This window comes from Pristiophorus japonicus, chromosome 13, assembly GCF_044704955.1.
Source record: "Pristiophorus japonicus isolate sPriJap1 chromosome 13, sPriJap1.hap1, whole genome shotgun sequence".
Taxonomy (NCBI): Eukaryota; Metazoa; Chordata; class Chondrichthyes; family Pristiophoridae; genus Pristiophorus; species Pristiophorus japonicus.
The window spans coordinates 151,280,927-151,305,253 of NC_091989.1; positions in this window are offsets into that span (position 1 = coordinate 151,280,927).

Genomic DNA, 24,327 nt, shown 5'->3' on the forward strand with positions numbered 1-24,327 from the left:
CACAAATCCATGCTGACTTGGACCTATCATGTCACATCTTTCCAAATGCACTGCTATGACATCCTTAATAATTGATTCCATCATTTTACCCACTACCGATGTCAGGCTGACCGGTCTATAATTCCCTGTTTTCTCTCTCCCTCCTTTTTTAAAAAGTCGGGTTACATTGGCTACCCTCCACTCTATAGGAACTGATCCAGAGTCAATGGAATGTTGGAAAATGACTGTCAATGCATTCACTATTTCCAAGGCCACCTCCTTAAGTACTCTGGGATGCAGTCCATCAGGCCCTGGGGATTCATCGGCCTTCAATCCCATCAATTTCCCCAACACAATTTCCCGGCTAATAAAGATTTCCCTCAGTTCCTCCTCCTTACTAGACCCCCGACCCCTTTTATAACCGGAAGGTTGTTTGTGTCCTCCTTCGTGAATACCGAACCAAAGTACTTGTTCAATTGGTCCGCCATTTCTTTGTTCCCCGTTATGACTTCCCCTGATTCTGACTGCAGGGGACCTACGTTTGTCTTTACTAACCTTTTTCTCTTTACATATCTATAGAAAGTTTTGCAATCCGTCTTAATGTTCCCTGCAAGCTTCTTCTCGTACTCCATTTTCCCTGCCCTAATCAAACCTTTTGTCCTCCTCTGCTGAGTTCTAAATTTCTCCCAGTCCCCAGGTTCGCTGCTATTTCTGGCCAATTTGTATGCCACTTCCTTGGCTTTAATACTATCCCTGATTTCCCTTGATAGCCACGGTTGAGCCACCTTCCCTTTTTTATTTTTATGCCAGACAGGAATGTACAATTGTTGTAGTTCATCCATGCGGTCTCTAAATGTCTGCCATTGCCCATCCACAGTCAACCCCTTAAGTATCATTCGCCAATCCATCCCAGCCAATTCACGCCTCATACCTTCAAAGTTAGCCTTCTTTAAGTTCTGGACCATGGTCTCTGAATTAACTGTTTCATTCTCCATCCTAATGCAGAATTCCACCATATTATGGTCACTCTTCCCCAAGGGGCCTCGCACAACGAGATTGCTAATTAATCCTCTCTCATTACATAACACCCAGTCTAAGATGGCCTCCTCCCTAGTTGGTTCCTCGACATATTGGTCTAAAAAACCATCCCTTATGCACTCCAGGAAATCCTCCTCCACCGTATTGCTTCCAGTTTGGTTAGCCCAATCTATGTGCATATTAAAGTCACCCATTATAACTGCTGCACCTTTATTGCATGCACCCCTAATTTCCTGTTTGATGCCCTCCTGAACTACTACTGTTTGGAGGTCTGTACACAACTCCCACTAACGTTTTTAGCCCTTTGGTGTTCTGTAGCTCTACCCATATAGATTCCACATCATCCAAGCTAATGTCCTTCCTAACTATTGCCTTAATCTCCTCCTTAACCAGCAATGCTACCCCACCTCCTTTTCCTTTTATTCTATCCTTCCTGAATGTTGACTACCCCTGGATGTTGAGTTCCCAGCCCTGATCATCCTGGAGCCACGTCTCCGTAATCCCAATCACATCATATTTGTTAACATCTATTTGCACAGTTAATTCATCCACCTTATTGCGGATACTCCTTGCATTAAGACACAAAGCCTTTAGGCTTGTTTTTTTAACACCCTCTGTCCTTTTAGAATTTTGCTGTACAATGGCCCTTTTTGTTCTTTGCCTTGGATTTCTCTGCCCTCCACTTTTCCTCATCTCCTTTCTGTCTTTTGCTTTTGCCTCCTTTTGTTAGCCCAGTTGGATGTCATTAGTTTCAATGAAAGGATGAGATAGATAGCCTCCCACATTTGTACTCCTTTTTATAAATTTCATAACATTAACGTCAAGACCATATGATGGATGATGACCACTTGGCCAACCTTAGCACATCCATCCAAAAATGTTTAAACTTGCATTCCGACACTCATCACATCATCTAACTGTCTCTTGAATAACTCTAACGTTTTTGCTTTCACTACCCTACATGGAAGACCATTTGAAGGGAAGATATTTTCCTTGCTGTCTATCCTAAGTATTCCCTTCTCTGGTTTTAACCTATGCCCTTTGCTCTAGTATACTGGCATAGTTTAAAGTAGTGCTCTGGATTAACCTTACTAATGCCTTATAATATCTTGCATACTTCTCTAAGATTCTCTCCCTCGATCTCCTTTCAAGCACCACTTTCTCCAGGCTTTCCTCAGCCTTGGCTCTGTGGATATACCACCACCTCTAACTTGAAGGGTGATGAGTTCCAGCTCCATTCCAGAGAGGTGAAGGGAAATTTTAACTCCCTCCACGTGGAACAGGAGTTAAAACCATGCGGTACTTTTTGCCACACGGATATTGCTCTGTGGCAGTTTTAACATCTGGGTCAGGTGGACTTCTCCATGCAAATCTGGTTCCTATTTCTCTGATAGGACCTCAAGGTAATTTTTACAACCTACTGACCGGCACATCCACCATGGACATTCTGTTAAAAATCTGCTCGAGTAGAAGCAGAGGCCCGAAAAGATAGGTTACAAAAGTTAACTTTGTGGAGCCAGGGGTTCTTGTCTGTGCCGCACAGTATGGGCCTCTGTTATCCTGGGTCTCCCCCATCACACCCATGAAACTCTCCATGACTTACCTGAGTGCCGGACAGTGCCCAATCTTAGCAGGGCAGCAGCCAGCTTGCATGCCTATTTTTGCTTGTTTCGGATGGGAAGCTGCAGGCAAAATGTTAATGAGGCAAGATCGGTAAAATTGGTAAAAGGCGTTTCACATCAATTGCTGGGCAGTACATCTGGTGCCTCTGCCTTGCTTTCTGCTGGAGAGTTAAAATCTCTGCTTTGATCTCCTAATCTAGGACTAAGAAACTGTTGCATTATTGGACAAGCCATCTTTTGGATGAGACGTTAAACCACAGCCCCATTTGCCCTCTCAGGTGGACATAAAAGATCCCGTGACATTATTTGTGTTGTGTAGGCATGCCTGTTCACTGTGTGATGTCTGTAACACTGTATGCAACATTGAATGTACCCTTGTACTGTACACACCTCACCGGTAAACTAGAGGGTGCTGTTGCTGGAGACCCAGGGGTTGCCTGCACACGGCAGGTAAACCAGTATAAAAAGGAACACATGGCTTGTTGTCGTCACTCAGGAGCTGCTAATAAAGGACTGCAGGTCTGCACAGTTTAAGTACCATACCCTGCCTCGTGGAGTCATTACTAAAGGTGCCTACATACACTACAACTGGCGACGGGAATACGGGATCACGAACTACACGCTCAACATGTCTAACCTCAGCAATTTACAGCAATTTACAGAGGGAGAAAATTGGGATGCTTTTGTGGAAAGATTGGAACACTTCTTTATAGCCAACGACCTGGACGGGGACACACCAGCCATACTACCGAACAAACGCAGGGCCATCCTGCTTAGCAGTTGTGGGCCCACCATCTACGGTCTCGTCAGGGACTTACTAGCCCCGGAGAAGACAACCACCAAGAGCTATGAGGAACTTGTAACAATCATACAGGAACAACTAAAACCGAAAGAAAGCATCCTCACAGCCAGGCACCGGTTCTACACTTACCGGCGACCTGAGGGCCAAGAAATTGCCAAGTATGCTGCACACCTAAGAAGACTAGCTGCACCGTGTGAGTTTGGCGACCACCTTAATGAAGCACTAAGGGACATATTTGTTATCGGAATCGGCCACGAAGGCCTCCTACACAAATTGCTCTCGGCTGACATCACGGTCGCCCTGCAGAAAGCAATTCAAGTGAGCCAGGCCTACATGATTTCGGCCAGCAACTCCAGGCGAATACTGACCCAGGACTCTAAACCGGCGAGTGCAGTGCACCGCATGGACACTTCTAAAGGCAGAAATGCTGCCCCGAGTCCCGCAACCCTGAGTCCGCCACATGGGGCAAACCGGATGGCCCCGTGCTGGCGCTGTGGAGGAAACCATAAGGCCCACCAGTGCTGCTACAAAGACTATGCATGCAAAGGCTGCAAAGAAAAAGGGCACCTTCAGAGAATGTGCAGAAAAGGCTGTACTCACTGTGTCTCTGATGAGTTGGCTAATCACCGGGGCTCCAACATAGATGAAGATGAAGCTGCTCAAACCCTGGAAGAAGAGTATGGAATCTTACCTGTGTATGAAGATTATGGAAGTTCTCGTGCATGATGGAAGTGGACATCGACAGGGTCCCAGTCTCCATGGAGATCGACACAGAGGCGAGCCAGTCTGTGATGAGCCAAAAGACCTTTGAAAAAATTTGGAGGAATCCTGCCACTCGACCAAAACTGTCTCCTGTCCAGGCAAAGCTGCTCACCTATACCAAAGGTAAAATCCAAATCGTTGGCAGTGTAGACGTCCAGTTCTCCCAGGGCGGCGTGTTAAACAAACTCCCCCTGTGGATTGTAGCCGGCAATAATCCCACGCTGCTGGGCAGGAATTGGATGAACTGGGTCCACATCAGGTGAAGTGGTGCTGTGGAAGAAAAGAGCACCACAAAATGGCTGCAGCGCCACAAGCAGCAGACCCAAGCATGTGGAAGAAAGAAGCACCACAGCCTGCCTGCAACAAGACCACAAAATGGCTGTAGCACCACAAGCATGTGGAAGAAAAGAGCACCACAAAATGCCTGCAGCACCACAAGCAGCAGACCTGCGTTTCAAATGGCCTCCTCCATGCCACGAGTCAACATGGAGGAGCATCATGTGACATTGAGCGGCCAATCGGATTTGAAGGCTCCCTTAAAGGAGACCGGTAACCAAAAAAATTTAAAGGGGAAGTTCCAACTATTTGACTACACGGACTTTAAAGCTAAAGATGCAATTAAAGAGTGCAAGTATGAAAATGTATGCAATGTAACCATGAATTGTGATGCTGGTTTAGCTAATGTGACTAATGAGATGAATGCAGGTGTCAGTAAGGTTAAGAACAAGTTTAATATGCTTAACAATAATATTAGAGATTGTGAAATGCCTCATGTAACCATGTCTGTTGAAACCAGGACACCCAAAAGTGATGCAAGTACTAGAATGTATAATGCAGGCTCGACTATGTGTGATCAGAGCCAAGGTGACATGTATACCGGTAGGACACTGCCAAAGAACATTGGGTCCTACAGGGACCAGGCTGATGCCAATGGAATCCCCCTGTGGGAGACCCCCAGGTCCAGCAGGCTACCTGACCATGTAGCCTGGACCTTTGGAATGAATGTGATGCCCCTTGCAGGACACACACACAGGCAGTGGGAGCAGACCCACTACAGGGACAGTGGTCAATGGGCAGCCCAGCCACTACCAATGGCAACCTGCACCAGACCAGCCATACAGCCCCTGGCCACCAGGGCCAACACCAGAAGCATAAGGCCAATACCCTCCAGCTTCCCTGGCAAATCCTGGGATAACCTGACCCTCATCCCCATTGGTGGATAAGGAGCCCACCCAGTCTTGTGGCCCTGCCCACCACCCCACAACTACCCACATCACAGTGTATACACCCCACCCACTGCTGCCGTGGCTACCTCCCCGAGGGATCCCACAACAGTGACACCCACTTGGTTTGTGTGTGAGGGAGGGGAAATGTACGAGGCCAGCCTCAAGCACAGGGGCCACACCTGGCAACCACACAACCCTCACCACAACCTCCAATAGCCCACCACTGATCACCTCCCCTGGTCATGACAACTAGGATATGAAAAATGCTCAGGGGGGAGTATTGTTGTGTAGGCATGCCTGTTCACTGTGTGATGTCTGTAACACTGTATGCAACATTGAATGTACCCTTGTACTGTACACACCTTACCGGTACACTCGAGGGTGCTGTTGCTGGAGACCCAGGGGTTGCCTGCACATGGCAGGTAACCCAGTATAAAAAAAGAACACACAGCTTGTTGTCATCACTCAGGAGCTGCTAATAAAGGACTGCAGGTCTGCACAGTTTAAGTACTATACCCTGCCTCGTGGGGTCATTACTAAAGGTGCCTACATACACTACAATTTGAAGAAGAGCAGGGGAGTTCGCCCATTGTCTTGGTTGAAACTTATCCCTCAATGGAGAGTATCTTTTACCTCTTCAAATTCTTTTTTTTCCCAATTAAACCGATATCTTTTTCACAGCCGATATCAACTAGTATTTGGTAAGTTATGTCTTTTTCCATCGCAAACACCCCTTTTTTTCCCCAGCACCTAATTAGTGCGTTACGTCTTTTTTTTTCAGATCACCTTTCTTCAAATTAGATTTTGTATTTTATACGGAGGGCTCTTGACTCCGTAAATTTGTTAATTTAAAATTATCAGACAATCGAAGACACTTTTTCTTTCAAATGCGTTCAATTTGTTTACTTTCAAAGTGGCGTCTTTATCTTTGTCTTTTCTCCATAACTAGAATGGAGTCTAGCACGTAGGCTTTGAGGGCTGCTTTTCGTTATCTCAAAAGGTTCCAGTTTCAAGGTCGTTACAATGTTTTTTTCCAAACTGCTAAAGCTTGCTGTTTTAACATTTTTTTTGAATCCATCTCAGTATTTTGCTGTGCCTTCTCTTAATATCTCAAATTTTGTAATTTCCATCTTTATCCGAATAAATCCACACCTGCATTTCTAACTTAAAATGTCTTAAAACTTCCCACATACAGGACAACACTACAAAGGGTTTTAAAAAAAACTTTCACTCTGTTTGGAAAAGTGGGTGGAGCTGCACTATTTTTCCAAACAGGCTTTCAGAAACATGAACAATTCATTCCGCAGTCAAAAAATCACACAAGGACTCTCACTCAACGGCAGACATTCACAAAATTCTCTCTTCATTCAACCAAGCCTATTAATTGTTTGGCCGGCTCTATTTTTAAGATAGTCACTATCAGCTTTTTTATGGCATTACGTAGTTACGCAAGTTACAATTAATGATTGGTTTTATTTGCATTTTTAATAGCTGTGTTACCCATCTTCTTCGGGGTTATGAGGGTCTTGGGTACTCCCTTAAATTCGTGTTAGGTATGCAGGACGCTATCTATATGTCTTCCCTTGGCGCCGTACACTCGTACTGCCACGCTTTGGGTCAATATATCCCGTCTCTGCTGGGACGTTGTCTCTATGTCCTCACTCTCTCGTCCCTGCACCGTGCGCTCGTACCGCTTCAGGTCAATAGATCTTCCTCTATATCTTCCGTTCCGTCGTACCCTCGCACTGCCATGCTACCTCCACACGCGCATTTTAAGATGCACCTTTTGACCCCCTTTCACCCCTAGATCGTCCTTGTCCTCTGTCTCCGTCCCTCCGGGACTCACTACAGATGGTTCTTTTGTACGGATGTCTTTCCCTACAATGCCACAGCTCTAACTTGAAGGTGGTAAATTAAAACATACTCACCCCAACAGCTGGGTCATTGTTCCGTTCGGGAAGTCCGTACCCTGCTCGCAGCGCCAAATGTTGGGGGAGAGAGGGAAGGCTTCTTTTCCCACGAGCGGGTCCACTGATATAGAGGGTCGACGCTCGCCCCAGCCCACGTAGCAATTCTCGAAGTTAGCAGACAGAGACGGATGGCAACGTATAACGATCTTTATTACGAACGTCTGGGAACAACCCGCATCACAGCCGCCTGTGAGTGGAGATGCTCCCCGAACAGCACAATCATACAACTTTTATTCATTTCAAAAACCCCTCTGTTCCCGGACAAGACCTCCCTAGATTTCTAATTGGACTACCTTATCAGTACTACTTCTCTAATTGGACTATCTTATTAGTACTACTTCTCTAATTGGACTACCTTATCAGTACTACTCCGGATTGACGGGTCATGAGCTCTGACTGACAGGCCATGATCTCGTGACCATCTTAGACCGTTCCCAGAATGGTATCTCTAGGTTGGAATTTGTTATACATTTCCTTTGGTGCCATGAAGTCTATCTCGGGTCTCTTCGCAAGGTCTTATCAATGTTTGTTTAGGTTCTCACATCGTATCCTGTCGGAATATTATTGAATTGATAACTTCTGGAGCCTTGGTACAAGGCTGAAGAGAGGCCTTTTACCTCCTTATGGGTCGGTACAGTAACCAGCACTTTAACCCTTGTCCCCGCTGGTATCCCTAATGCCAAATTTCTCTTACAACTGCAAAAGTACTTCATTGGTTGTAAAGCGCTTTGTGATGTCCTGAGGTCATGAAAGGTGCTATATAAATACAAGTTCATTTTTTTTCTTTCTTTCAAAGAGCCAAGCAGCTGGCTGAAACACTTGGCAGGCTTGATTTTAATCCCTCTAAAGGGTGGCTTCAGAGATGGAAGTCTTGCCACAACACGGTGCGGCCATGTACACAGAAAAACTTAACTCAGATGCTACAAGTATAGAGCAGTGGTCAGAAAATGGCTACTGGAGTTTTCTATAGATTGAATACTCTGAGAGCACCAGAATTCTCTCAGCTGTGTCACCTTGGTGACCACGGCACTCCACCTGAAACTGATCCCGATAAGGTAAGAGAGATGATCGTGGCCATGCCAGCTAATAATGATGGTGAGACAGGTCACAACCCAGATGGAAACAGTAAAGAGATTATGGTAACTCCGGCTGATGTTCGCTCTGCCGTTGTGACAATGTGGCGTGCTTTGGAGCAGCGTCCTGATATGGAGTCAGACTGGGACGCACTAAGAAAGGTGGATAAAGTTTGGCTTCCATACTGCCAGAAAAAGGCAGTGCAGACATGGAATACTGAGTTTTTCATCAGAGACGAGTAAGACTAATAAGGTGTAAACTGTAAATTTCAGTACAATTTTATGCTCTGTCATGTATAAGTTACTTTTTAATTTGTAGCAAGTGCGTCTTAAATAAAGTTTGCGAAACTGCATGCACACTGGATTACTTTTATTCATTGGTGAATTGGGTGCTTTTAAAATCTCAGATTAATGTTTGAGAAGCGCTGCTCATTTTACTATTCATGTTATTAAATGACATTTGGGAATATAATCAGAAATGATAAATATACAAAAGGTATGTTGGAAGTTCTTGAATCGTTTGTTTTCCTTAAAAAGCAAAAAAAAAAAGAAAATGAAAAAAAACAAAGCTACACCACACAGCATGTCAAATGAGAAACAGAAACAGAAGATGCTGGAAATTCTAAGCCGGTCAGGAGTATCTGTGGAGAGAGAAACAGAGTTAATGTTTCAGGCTGATAGACTTTCATCGACATCTGCAATATTTTGCTTTTGTATTAATGTCAAAGAGAGAGTTCTACAAGCACTGGAGTGGCAATGTTTCAGTCACGATATAACATGTAGACCCGTTTAATGCAGGATGTCGAGGTTTAGCTCCAGCAGTTCTTGACCCTGAAATTTCATAGACATTTTCATGATCTGCCACCATAACTTTGGAGAGAGACCAGGAGAATCCTTGTGGATTATCGGGGTCCTTGTGTTCTAGGAAGATCTCAAAAATGTTCACCGTTATAGCATTGCATCTGTTTCACCAAATAATGCATGCAATCCCGAGCTGTTTGTAATTTCAGCCAATGAAGTACTTTTGGAGTGTAGTCACTGCTGCAATGTGGGAAACGCGGCAGCCAACTTGCACACCACAAGCTCCCACAAACAGCAATGTGATAATGACCAGATAATCCTTTTTTTGTGGTTACGTTGATTGAGGGATAAATACTAGCCAGGACAACGAGGATAACTCCCCTACTCTTCTTCGAAATAGTGCCATGGGATCTTTTACGTCCACCTGAGAGAGCAGACGGGGCTTTGGTTTAACGTCTCATCCGAAAGACGGCACATTTGACAGTGCAGCACTCCCTCAGCACTGCACTGGAGCGTCAGCTTAGATATAATAAGATGTTCTGGCACATCATCTTATTTTTTCATATAAAAGTTAACTAAATTAAGTATGTGCCTACAGACATAAGTCTTTCAATTCCTTATATGTTCCTCATAATCTTTTTAATTGGCAGCCGACCGACTGTCCTTTTCGGTGTTTTCAAAGGGCTTAAGTGAATCAGACTGTTGAGACAGCTCATGTTTCAGGCACTCCAGGAGACGCTTTGCTCATCTCTTCGCGGACAGTTCAAGAATTACATTAAGAGATCCAGGAGATTATCGGGTTTGAAAATAGAAGTGTTTATAATTATGAAAAGCTGGGACAGGCTAGATAGAAGCAGACTGATTCCACGAGTTGAGGGATCTAGAATGAGGGGCCACAGATACAAGATTAAATGCAAGAGATTTAGAACAGAGAGCAAGAAAAACTTCTTTACACAGAGAGTTGTGAGGCCATGCGTTTCATTTCCAGGGTTAGTGGTTGAAGCAGAAACTATGGCCTGGATATTTACATAGGCGGGTTATGTAGGTGGGGGGCTGGGACTGGAGTTTTGGACAGGAAGCCTGGGTTTCCCTGCATGCTGTGGAGTTTTAACTCCATAACGTGCATCTTTTGGCCATGACTGGTTCCCCACCCGGAAGTCAGCCTGATTGACAGGCTTCACTTCCAGTTGGGCAGGGAGCACTCCGGCGCACACCGCAGGACCAGGTAGGTCCAATCCTAGACCCTGGGGGTGATCTGAGCCCCGACCCCAGGGGTCTTTGTATGAGGGCATCTGATGGCGGGGAGTTTGGAGGACGGGTGGGAAGCACACCTGCTCCTCCTGGCCCACTGCAGTGCTATAAAGGCACATACCTGTCCTGAAAGCTGTCCATGCCTTGCTTCAGCTGCTGGGTTTCTTGAGGTCTGGGAAATAGAAACTCGGCCACCCACAAAGCAGGTTAAATTAAAGGCAGCCAGACTCATTAACTTTATTTGGAATGCCACCTTCCTCTTGGGAGTGAGTTGGCTGCCCGCCCCTTGTCCCAACTCGGTAAAACCCAGAAGTTGCCGTTTTGAGCCGGCTTCCCAAAACGCACTCTGAATTTTTCTCGATTTAACCCCCCCCACCTGCACTCAATCTCACCCGCTCACCCATGTTAAAATTACCCAATATATCAACTTTCAAAATTCGATTGTATAGGTGAAGAAAGGAAAAGAGGATGCATGCATATGGGAACAGGCTAGCTATATGTGATTATGAATGTTTGCTCACATGCAGGGTAAATGTTGACAGATTTGTTGAGCCGAATGGCCTGCTTCTGTGTTGTAATTTCTATGTAGTTCTATGTATAAGATTATTCCTTTGAGCCACCATCCAAAATGTTCTTCACATGTCATTCTGTGTTATTCGTGTGACTATTTAGGTGTGAATACTGAATTTTGTTAGTGCATATGAAACATTTCCTAAAAACTGCTGGTGTCTTGTAGGGTAAACCACAGCAACTTTGCATTACTCAAAATATTAAAAACGTGTCTTAAATGACCCAAGTGTGCAAAGTGATCAATTGATATGTTTGGCGGTCTGCTTCAGAATTTAGTTGAAGCACTAATTACAAGTATCACCAGTTTTATTCAAGTTTTAGAACATTTTGAATTTGAAGATATGAAAAAAGGAAAAGTAATGATACAGAAGTCGCAGCAAATTGTCTCCTAATGAGAATAAACAAGAAACAAAACCATCTCGTGTACAAGCAAACTAAAAATGCCACATAGTACAGAAACTCTTCACTCTACTTTACCCTTGCATCCTAGAAATTAGTTTTATATGTTCTTTTAACAACTTAATTTGGGCGAAGAAGAAATTTGTAACTTGAAGGCCGAATGAAAGATAAGGCTTCACTGTTTATATTGCAGCAGAGTGTTGGCTAGAAACTTTGCTTTCATTTCACTTTTACACTAGTTTGCAAATTACTTTCAGGAAATGAAAAAATTATATATCTCTCATCTGACCCGGTTGTAAACATAGAACTGTAACAGAGACAACATTAGACAAAATATATGAGAGACTTCAGTGGTAATTGAAGACTATTCGTAAAATTCTGAAAAGTTGATCCTGTCTGTTTCCTTTCAGATAAATGATACAACAGCAAGCACAGCTTAAGCTTAGTTCAGATTCAAACATCGTTGTGCAAACATGAAAATTAAATACAAACAGTGGTGTTTCCAGTGTGTCATCAATCATCTCCATTACCACCTTTGTGTGAACAAATTAATTAAGTTTTTCCACTCCAATGAAGCCCGCCTTAGATCAGTTCTCATTTCAAATTAAATATTTATCCATTTGCAGCTCCCCCCACGTTCAGGGCCCCAGGCCTGGAAAACCCGATGGAGCCCACTTCGGCCTTTCTGAAGACTGGCACATCTCACCCAATAATTTTAATCTGGGAGATTTTGCACCAGATTCTAAGAAATCAAAATCAGTGTCATGTTCCTCCCTGTCCCAGCCTCCCAGTAAAAAACATTAATAGTCCGAATTATTTCATGATACATTCTATTACCTAGGCTTGTTTCTCTCCAGTGACTTGCTTTTTCAACCTTTACTACTTGCCACACAAGTCCCTATTTTTACAGATACAACTCTGTTTTCCTTGATATTTATCAGCATGTTTTTCTCTGTGGCAATTCAAATTTGGGCTCGAAATTCGGCGATTTTACGACCCTTTTTGGCGAAAACCCAGTCGACGGGAAATTCAGTGACCTTTGTGCGACGGTGCTTCCCACATACCGCTGGGAGAGGACTGCCACCGTGCAACGGTCGAAATAGTGTTTTCGCTTGAAATTTGGCTCCCTCCGCACAGAATACCAACATGGTAAAACCTGTCATGCAACCCTGCCAGTAGCAGTAAGTCTGAAGACCTGCAAAAAGGTAAGTTAAAGTTTTTATTTTTTTAATTCTTTTGCAGCGATTCGATAGATAAGTGACTTGTAAATGTTTTGTGAAGTTTTATTTTTTGCTTTTTCCAATTTAATTTTTGCCGTTTTTCTGCCCTCCCAAGGCCTCTCTCGGAGCGGTATCGGCCTCGGACTAAAGTTACTAAAATTCACGGCGTCCTTGTGCAATGCCGATTTTTACCGCTGCGCAAATTAAAGGTTGAATTTATGGCCTGATAGCGAAGCGAAAACGGTAATTTTGGCGCCACAATACCGTTTTCGCTGCAAACTGAATTTCTAGCCCAAAGGATCCTAGGCTTTCTTCACTTGGAACAAAATGTTGTTGCTCAGAGACATTTTGGAGAGATTTTCCTGAATTGGCTGAAGTCACTTTTTTTTTTGCATCTTCCAGGAGATTGCATGGTTAGGGGATATGTCAGTGATGTGCATCATTGTACCATAGCTTGGTGGGGTGGACTTTATGGGCATGATGGTCTTTTCGCAACCTTTTCATACGTTTGTAGAATGCTGGAATATTGCAATGGTCAGATAGTAGGGTGGATAATCTGTAAGGATGAATTCAAATTAGTAAAATCTTGTGATGTCCTTTTCCTCCAATTCTGCACTCACAGTGCAAGTATAACCTACTTGCATCTACATTATCTTATTTCTTTCACAACTTTAAAAACCTGTCATGTCATGTCATGAGCAATAGTTTAATGGGGGAATGGGTAGAGAGGAGCACTGGGGTCCAGGGCAGGGTGGCTATTCAGCTGGCAACACAGAAGTGCGATGTTGGGATTGATAGCAGGTTAGCCAATCTGTTGGTAGAGGTGGGAAACAGACCATAGGGCAGCTGGCAGTATGTTAAAGAGCAGGAAATGGACAGAGAGCCAGCCAGGGGTCGTGAATGGGTTGGCCATCTGTTGGGGCCAGCAGCTGCAGACACACAGTTGGTGAGAAGCTAATGGGAGGTGAAAAAGTGAAGAAGAGACAGACCAGGCTAACAGCGGGAGCCAATAAGAGTCAGCACAACAGCATAAAGGGCAGTAGAAGAGCAGAGTTCTGACCTAGTGATAAAACAGGGGGGAGGGGGAGGAAATCAGCAAGAAAGTTAGAAAGTTTACATTTCAATATAAATAAAATTAAAGACAGCAAATTTTGAACTTTAAAACTTCAATATGAACTTACCTGAGGAGGAAACTAATTATGAAAAAATTCGAAGCTGATGTCAAAGCTTTGCGAAAGACCACAAATCTGCTCCATATCACTACCCAGTGGCCAGAGCCTGTAACTTCAAGCAGACTGTTAGTTCTTTTAAAGTATTGCAGTGTCACAGACTGTTCACATTAATGTCAAGGTGAGTTGGCATTGACATCCGCCTGCCAACTCACGGCAGGTGGGCACTTTCCCCCATGGGGCGTTAAAGGGTCGGGGCGGTGAGGGTTCACCGCGCACAGCGGCGATGACGTCACCGCCGGTTGCACGGCGGCCCGGGGCACTAACTGCAGAGGCTGCTGGATCATCGCCTCTGAAATCTCCCGAGCAGTTTCCCAGGAGGGGGTAGTGCCCCCATCCCCCAGGTGAAAACTGCACCTCAGAGGTGCTAACAGGGCTATTAAAAGGATCAATTTCGCCCCCAGGGAATGGGCAAAGGGATTGTGCAGGGTAAGGATTGTCGCCCAGGATCCATCCACCTTCTGCTGAATAATTTGTGGCAAATGACAAAGATGTCATAACAGCTTCCCCAATGCGTAGGGTTTACATGCAGGATCCTTTGTTGGGGATCAAGGACTATTTCACATTAAATGAGTGGAACCCCTTCCTGTTGATAAATATGACCAGTTCCTCGAGTGGAGCATTCAGCGCCACGTGGGTCCCATCAATAGCCGCCTGCAGAGATGAAGCTCCACAGCTTTAATGGTCCTTCCAGGCTGATAATCACGTGGGAGCCATATATCTCGTCACTACCAGCTAACCAACAACCACCTGCGCCATTTTCTTTCAGACTAAGTGGTGCAGTGGTGAGTAATTTGTAATTGCCTTTGGTTTGAATAGGGTGTGGGGAGTAGAAACAACTAGGATCAACTTTTCACGGTTTCGGCAGAGCGGCGCAGAAATCCCAGGAAATTATGGCATAGCATGAATAGTGGCATTACTCACATACAGCATAATTTCCTGGGACCTTTGCGCTGGGAAACAGACCCAATGACGCAGATGCCAGGAAATCCCCGTCCATCCTGTTATGTCGGGCGAAGTCTCACCGTGATATAGAAGCATTAAAGAGGAAATGTTTGGCTTCTAAACTAGGGTGCCATTGCAAGAAAACTGAAAGGATTCATTTACAGATAGCAGTAAGCTATTGAGAATGACAGTGCGGGATCAATAGTTCAAAGGTTGACATTTTCTACAGTCGCCAGTCCAGAAAGTGATGTCTGTTGATAAAATTCTCGGCTGCTGGTGTCACTGGCCTGCTGTCATTTCACTGACCTGAGTGAGATATTGTAAAAAGATGAAAAGCTACAACAAATTCTCCAAAATCCCAGCTGGTGATGCATAATGGAAAACAAGATGGGTCTTGTATACACAGCATGATCTATTGCATGGAAATGTGAAACTGATTGGTGAGCTTTTATTTGCCTCTGAAATAACATTGTTGAAGCATTGCTGTCGAAAGTCGAATTGGTGCATTGATTCATGTTGGGTTTTGAGGCTAAAAATTGATGGTAGATTTACGCTCACAGCAGCCTAAATTTGATCCTACAAAGTAATTTAGTCACATTCAGCTGCCCCACCTCCAATGAGACAACCAAAGCAGATGGCTTGATGCTGCCTTAACCCTGATACTGCTTTAAGACTGCTAGAGCTGACATAACCCCACACACTGTGTCGTCGTATGCATTGAAGATGTCCAGTCTAGTTACCACTGTGAGCTCCCCTGACCCAAGCAGTAGTCTTGTACTAGTAATTTAAAAATAAATGTATTCATTTACAGAATGTGGGCATCGCTGGCAAGGCCAGCATTTATTGCCCATCCCAAATTGCCCTTGAGAAGGTCGTGATGCCTTCTTGAACCGCTGCAGTCCATGTGGTGAAGGTACTCCCACATTGCTGATTTTGTTGTAGCGGTTTGGTACAACTGAGTGGCTTGCTACTGATACTAGCTTTTTAATTCCAGATTTATTTAATTAACTGAATTTGAATTCCCCAACTGCTGTGGTGGGATTTGAACTCACGCCTCTGAATTACTCGTTCCGTAACATAACCACTATACTACCGTACTCCCATGAATTACATTAAAAGGGGGAATAAAACCTAGGGAATTGCATTCTGTAAAAAAAAAGTACTTCCCAAATGTCTGTGGAAAATATAGACAAATATATTTTCTACCATTTAAAAAGTAATCTCCAAATGTGCTGCCTGACAGAGACCCACCATTTCAGTCCTCTTTCCCGCCACAGCTGCTTCAGTTTCACTGACAGGGGGAGCTGTCTGTGTCTTGCAGTGAGTCCAAAACTACTCTGAGCCAGCCAAGCCCCGAGTTAAGACTCTCCTGTCTAAATGTACAGCATTGTCTAGCAGTATTAGAGGGGAAAGCTTTCAAGCACTGTCGAAGAGCTCTTCGTGAAATGATTGTCTGTGTCACAACAACCTAGTGTTGCTTGTGTGTTTTGCCAGTAAGATGCATGATGAAAATAACACTTGACTCTTCAAGAATCAAGTGATGTAAATTTTTCCCCAAATTCACTACAATTCCTTTTAACATGTATGAGTATACCTAGGGCAAGTGATTTGATGTGGTGTGACATCCCATGAATTTCTGTCATTACTGGCTGTACTATTTGCATAGAAAGATTCAGAAGCTATGAAAATGCCGGTTTCTGAGCAGATCTGAGCAATAACCATTCACTTACCAAAACAAATCACTTAACCCTAAGCATAACTACATTTTGAGGTGGATCAACAGTCTTGTTGTAGCTCCTTGGATTGCTCTGATTGGACAGCACTCAGTCCTAACTTGGCTTAAACCAATGAAATGTTATTCATCAGAAAACTTAAGTTTCCGCACTCTTTTGAAGTTGTTCAGGAAAAATTAAAATCCCTGAAAGCATAAAAGATGAGCACAAATTCTGTTGCTCTTAAGCCTTATCACACAGGCAAAGTTTACAAAGAGGGGAAGGGAAGGAGCAGCAAGTCCCAGTACCCCTTCTAAATACACTTCTTATGATGCTGACTCTGCTCGCAAGAAAACAAATGTTTCTTGTCATAGTTTTGTAAGTGTGTTGCTTCACAATCTCTCAAGAGATTTTTAATGGAAATTTGAAAAGCAAACAAAAATGTTGATTGTAAATGTAATAAATACTTGCACAGTTGGTATTAAACTATGGCAGAATCTTATTAGATACATAGTGGGTTGTCTAGCTGCATTTTGAGGTGGATCAGCAATCTTGTTGTAGCTCCTTGGATTGCTCTGATTGGACAGAGTTGCACTTTGAGCTATTTTTGAATAAAGCGTCCACTAAAGACGTTGTGGGTAATTTTCACTTTCATCGTGGGCAGAAAACTGGTGAGTGAGGACCGGCCGGCCGCCTGTTATACACCTTGCCTGCTCTTCTTTTCCATAATAGAAAGGAAAGTCAGGCGAGGTGTATCCCGGCCGCTGATCCACAACAGCCCATGCACAAAGTGAAAATTACCCACGTTACATTAATTAACATGATAATTAGAAAAGAGTCTAAGAAAGAAAGGGACTACAATAAGGAAAAGTAGCCCTTCAGTATCTACCTGATACATAAATACAAGGTTACTCCTATTTTAAATGTAGTCTAGCATAACCAAGCGAAACTTTTAACTCAGAGCTAACTGTATGCTAAACATAAAAAACCACAGGCTATATAGAGAGAGCTAAGCAGCCCCAATGTACAGGGGAAAGTTTTGCAGCCCTGTGACAGCCAGTCCAGAATACTGGTGAACGACCAAGCAATTAACAGGAAGAGAAGGCCCCATGACCATCTCTATCCTCAGTTATGGTGGAATCCAGCACGTGAGTGCAAGAGATAAGTCTCTGCAAATGTATTCAGCCAAAAGTGTCAAGTGGATGATCCCACTCAGCTCTCTCCTCAGGTCCCCAACATCACAGATACGAGTGTACATCCAATTCAGTTAATTCCACAGACATTAAGAAATGGTGGAGTGAACTGGACAAAAGCTATGGGCCCTCATAATGACCTAACTGTAGTTCTGAAGACCTGTGCACTGGAACCAACTGCCCCATTTATCAAGCTGTTACAGTCTCGTTATGACACTGGCATTTATATGACGATCTGAAAAATTGCCCAGGTATTTCTATCTACAACTACAACTTGTAATTTGAATAACTAGAACTTTTATCCAAGGGATTACATTGTGGGTTGAATGTAAATTTGCAGCTGCAGTATTGCAGAAAATATATTGAGCCATCTGCAATTTAAATCAAATACTTTTTTTTTACTAGTTGGAGGCTGCACTTAACCATATGAAAATCTAACTTTCTCAGGTTAAAGATAAAGGTGTCAAGATCAAAATTGTTTCACGCTGCTTAAATGCACAGTCACCAGTCTTTTTGAAAATTAATAGCCTTAACCTTGCCCCCTGTTTTTCTGTTTGTTTCCACCAAACCAGGTGACTTCATCGTCCATATTTGTTCAGTCGGTGGCTGTAGTTTTCATCCAGGATGTGTGGGTTAATGTTAATGTTTTGTTTATTAATGTGATACAGTGCATTAACCTGGAGAAAGATTCACCTGCACCCGTACTCAACAGAAATGCTTTGAGTGTTCAACTATACAATTGCCAACTCAAGCACTTTCAAGCAGCATTGGCAAAGTGACAAGAAACAGTAATTAAGTTTCATTTCCTGATTAATAACTAACACTTCAGGAAAAAAATCAGAATGGATTTGTAAAATAAAAAGGTAACTGATGCTAGGTTATCAAAGAGCAACAGTTGCAAGCTGTGGCACTTGGCAGATTGAAGTTCACTGTATGAAGGAGTTGCTTCAGTAACGGATAGCTGCATTCCATAGGGATGCTCAGTATACTCACAGCCAAGGTAGCCTATAAATGCATGCAGTTGTGTCGGCATGCTGTATTCACAGTTGGCCTGTGTATGTGCATTCTGATGGTTTGTATATTTGCATAAATTGCTAACCACAACGTGACTATAACCACAAACATACTGGCTGTCAAACTCTCACTGATCAAAACCCTTATTCACAAGAACCAAAAGGTCGTCCCTGCTGCCTGAGATATACTCTTAATGGCTAAAGTTCATAATTCATCTGCACACAGCCAAATTTCTCCTGATTTCTGCTTTATATTCTTTATTAAAATTATAAAATTAATGTTAGATTCTCAGTTCTAATGACGCTCTTCGAGATTGCCTTTTCCTCTGGGTTTCAAGCATTTCCATCTTTGTGGTAGAAGATGTATCAGTTTCTTCGAAAATTGATTTGACACATTTTTCCCCCTGCATATGTTGTAATTAAGCACCAGGGATATCAGATTCTGTGATTCCCCCAACAGTCCTACAGATAATACAAACGTGATTTCCACTTTAAAGAAGAAAATGGAGCGTGGGCCAGGAAGAGAGACAGAATCGACTCATTGTGTACTCGCATTGGTTTCACTGGCTCAGCTTATTAACAAGGCCGTTGGCAAGAACCATCCAGGTTGGGGCCTTCAAAGGAGCAGCGTGAGGCCCGACCCAGCATTCGGCGTGGCGGCCCCAACCTGCAAGTACCATCAGCAGGTCGGGGCTTCAGAGGAGCATCATCACCATTATAGGCGGTCCCTCGAAACGAGGATGACTTGCTTCCATGCCAAAAAAATGACGAGTTCACAGGTGTTTCAATGAAGGACCTGAACTACATCCTGAAGGATGGAAGATACCTGTGCGTGAATTTTTTTAATGTGGTATGGCCGTTGCACACCAGCCACCACATGGGCTTGACGGAGCGAGGTCTTGGTCCACTGGCAAGGGTTACCCAAGACGACTGCAGACCAACTCTGCTACACGGACCTAGTGCGCACACGTTTCGCAGTGTGGGCCGGCCCGTGCTGCCCCTGGGCCCCTGGCCCCAAACTCGCGCCTCCCCTGGACCCCGATCACGTCCCTCTACAGTCTCTCGCCGCTCCTTCGTCCCGACCTCGCCCCTCCTGCTGCACCTGCCCACGCTCCAATCAACGACCTAGATCTTGATGATGTCACTCTTCACAGCCGTTGCCCTCCTGCACCAGCTCGCGCTGTACCTTGCAGTGGCATGCCTCCACGCTGCCCAGGGGCTTCCACTCGACACCCCTTTTATGGCCCCAAAGGAGCATAACACTTGGGGCCATAAAAGGATGCCACCATAATCCAGGTCGCTGATTGGAGCGTTGGCAGGTACAGCAGGAGCGGTGAGGTTGGGGCGTAGGAGCGGTGAGTGATCGTGGAGCGACGTGATCGGGGCCCAGGAGAGGCGTGAGTTCGGGGCCCAGAAGAGGCGAAGGCCCAGGGGCAGCATGGGTCAGCCCATACTGCAATATGTGTGCGCACTAGGTCCGTGCAGCAGAGCTGGTCTCCAGTCGTCTTGGTTAATCCTTGCCACTGGATAAAGGCCTTGCTCTGTCAAGCCTGTGTGGTGGTTGGTGTGCAACGGCCACCACACGTTAAAAAAATCCACACACAGGCATCTTCCACCCTTCAACATGTAGTTCGGGACCTGGAATATTAGGTTCTTCATTGAAACACCTGTGAACTCATCCCTTTCTGGCGTGAAAGCAAGTCATCCTCGATACGAGGGATCGCCTATGATGATATCAGAGTGAACTCTCATGTGATTATGATTACATTTCCTTCAAGGAACATCCACTCTGTCCTGTGGGCAATACCCATAGTCTGCATCCCACATGTTGCATTGAAATTAAAACATAGTTCTGCTTAAGTACAATCCATGTAACATGGTGTGTACATGAGCAACAGTTATTTTTTTAAGTGCAGCTATGGAGCTGCCTCGCACTATAAATACAATAACTCCATCATAAGCCGCCAACCACTAATTTGAGCACTGATAACTTTCTAAAAATGGACTTGTTTCAAAAACCAGCCTGTGATTGTTCTCCAAAGCCCTGGCAATATGAGTCGTACATATTTGGGGCAATAAGGAGGGAAAATTAATATTTTAATATTCTGTAAATATTCATTCCCTGTCTTGCCCATAGAATGAGTTGATGTATGCAGCACCCCTCAATGTAGGGCAGCAATCTTCCAGTGTCAAAACTATTTATTGTCTATTTTATTTTAAACAAAAACTCTTGCTTGCTAATCTGGTCTCTTGAAATTTTTTTGTAAAATTTGATACTTTTTTTATACAGAAAAATTTGTTTCCAGGCAAGGTCTTATCTGCACATATCTCGTCTGTGGTCAGTGGGAAGACGATGGGGGACAGGAGTTGACATGTCCTGCTGACTGCTTTTAGCATTTCCCCATCCTGTGTTTCTTACCCTCTCTCAAATACCCAGCGTGTTGTGTCACGACACACGTTCTCACAGATGTGGTGAGAATCCAGACCTAGGACCAAAGGCAATTTTCCACTTGCCCCAAAGGCGTATTAATTAAGCACATAGTGTGGCAGGAGAAAATAGAGCCCTTGGGTGTTTCTCTGTCAACCATTCAAGATGGCTACACAATATGAGGAAAAGCCCAGCCAGATACTCCATTTGAATATGAGGTGTAAATTTGCCAAGCTTATGTCTAATTTCTTGCTTGCAAGAAAATAATGGGTGACCTTTTGGGTCCCCACTTAAATATTTGAAATTAAGTTATCAGCAGTGTGATGCCTGCAAAGCGATTAATATTTGTCAAAAACAAAACAGGTATCAACTCTCAGTTATTGTAACTTACTAGATTTAATTGCCCCTTACATAAAAATGTTGAAGAAAACAGAAAGAGTTTGTTTAGTGATAACTTCTAAAATGCTACTGACTTGACCTCAGTTCACCAGCCTCACATCTTTTGTTCATGGTTTGATTTTACTGGAGTTCAAACTTGAATCCTTCACCAGTTTTGTGACCACCAATACATGAAAACAGGATAAAATTAAACATTTGTATGAATTTATGTTAGGAGATTGACTATAAGAACTAACTGAAATCAGCCTGATGGATGTAAGACAAGTTTCATCATATCATGAAACTATTTATTTCATCCCCTTGTATTTTCTTTAAAAAAATATATCCCATAAATTGTTAATGGTCCTGAAATCCTGGTTTCTTCTTCCCACGGACCTTCGACTAAAAATAGGACAAAAGATGCGCACTTACCTTTTGGACGAACGCTCACCAGAGATCCCGGACTCTAGGCTTCCTCTTCTTGCGCAACGGAGCGCGTTCATGTTGGGACGTCTGTAGGAGTCACATGGGCCTGGACACCCAATCACGGTAAAGTATTTTCTCATTCGTAGTAATAGGAGTTTCGTAAGTCCGAAACTCCTATTACCCTATTACTATAAATGAGAAACACCCCCAAACACCCAAACTCTACATAAATTTTTTTTTAAAACTCACATAAATACATTATAGAAATTAAAGTTGATAGAAATGTTTTTGAAAAAAATATATATTTGCCGATTTTTAAAAAAAAGCTTTAATTATGGTTTAAATTAACATTACCTGAGTGGGCAGGGTTTTTAACATAAATATGTATTTTTAAATTTTATTTTTATATGTTTTTGATACGTTTTAAAACTCTTACGCTGGTAAAAATAGACTATGAGCCTGCTTTTACCAGGCACAAGAGTTTTAAGGACATTCGCAGGGCAAGAGATGGGCAAATTGCCCAATCTCTGCTGTAGGAATGTCCTGCTCCCTGAGATGCGTGCGATCTGGCAAGCCAGAATTTTGACAGATCGGCAAAGTCGGTTTTCGGCACATACGCATTGCTTGCCGAAAACCGGCTTTTGTGATGCCTCCCCGGGTCCGTACACACTCCAGACGGACCCGGGCAGGCCGGGATTTCAGGGCCAATAAAATATGGCAACGACAGAAAGAAGAAATGCATTTTTAAATTTGTGGTAATCCTACTGTGTTTGTCGAGACTGAGAGAAAGTTAAAGTCATGCTCCCTAGAAAGTACATTTTTATTTTATTTGTACAAGAGGATTTTGTTTCAGTTGCATAGTTAATTAATCAATCTGTTATGTGATCTTCTATCAAATTGTACATTTCCACCTCGAATATGCCTACTTTTCCTTGTTTGTACATACCTGTGTACATTTGGGTAAATTAAACAATGTTGCAGGGAAATCTAATTTCCTGTGGCTTTGCCAAATATTTGCACACAGCTGAAAAACTATCAATATTAGACAAATCCGAAATGTGAGATGTTCAGTCAAGAGTCAATTTCAAATCTGAGGAATTATCCTGCACCTAAAACATAAGCATAAAAGCTGCAAACTTTACATTGAAATCGCCCAATAGACTGCAGTATAAAAGCAGCTGGTGTAAAAACCACTTAAAAATGAGATTTTACAGTAGAAACAAACTTTACTAATCTGTAAAGTGCCACAATTTGCATTTTAATGGTTGAACATCCCTATCAGGTATGTTCACTCATTGAAAACCAAAAGTGGGAATCCCAGTGAACAGCATTTTGCAGGTGTTTTAGCATCATGCATGGAACCCTGCCTTCCCTTACACAGTGTTGCCAATAAACAATGAAAATCTAGTGCCCTCTTGCATTTCAATTAAAATCGAACAAATATTGCACCCTACAGTGCAGCATAAATGTGTGCCATATTATTTGTAATATATGTCACACAATCTGTTCACTCCTCTTGTTCTTTTTTTTTCTCTATTTTCCAGCTCTACCTCCCCACCACTTCTTTCGACCTCTCCACAGTCTACATTGTCAGACTGCTTGTCTGACATCCAGTACTAGATGAGCAGACATTTTCTCTAATAAAATATTGGGAAGACCAATATGTCTCCCCAGCATCTGTCTGAGGCTGAACCAGACTATTCGCAATCTAGGTGTCATAGTTGACCTTGAAATGAGCTTCCAACAACATAGCGTGGCAGAACTAAAACCACCTATTTCCATCTCTATAACATTGCCTATCTCCGCCCCTGCCTCAGCTCATCTGCTGCTGAAACTCTCACCCATGCCTTTGGTACCGCTAGATTTGACTACTCCAACACACTCCTGGCGGGCCTCCCACATTCCACCCTACGTATCCTTTTCATCCAAAACTCGGCAGCTTGTGTCCTAACTCGCGGCAAGTCCCACTCACCCACCCGCTCGCTGATCCACATTGGCTCCTGGTTAAGCAACGCCTCGATTTCAAAATTCTCATCCTTGTTTACGAATCTCTCCATGGCCTCGCCCCTCCCTATCTCTGTAATCTCCAGCCCCACAACCCCCTGAGATATCTGCGCTCCTCAAATTCTGCCCTTTTGAGCATTCCTAATTATAACTGCTCAACCGTCAGTGGCCATGCCTTCAGCTGCTTGAGCCCTAAGCTCTGGAACTCCCTCCCTAAACCTCTCGGCCTCTCTACCTCTCTTTTCTTCTTCAAGACGCTCTTTAAAGCCTACCTGTTTGACCAAGC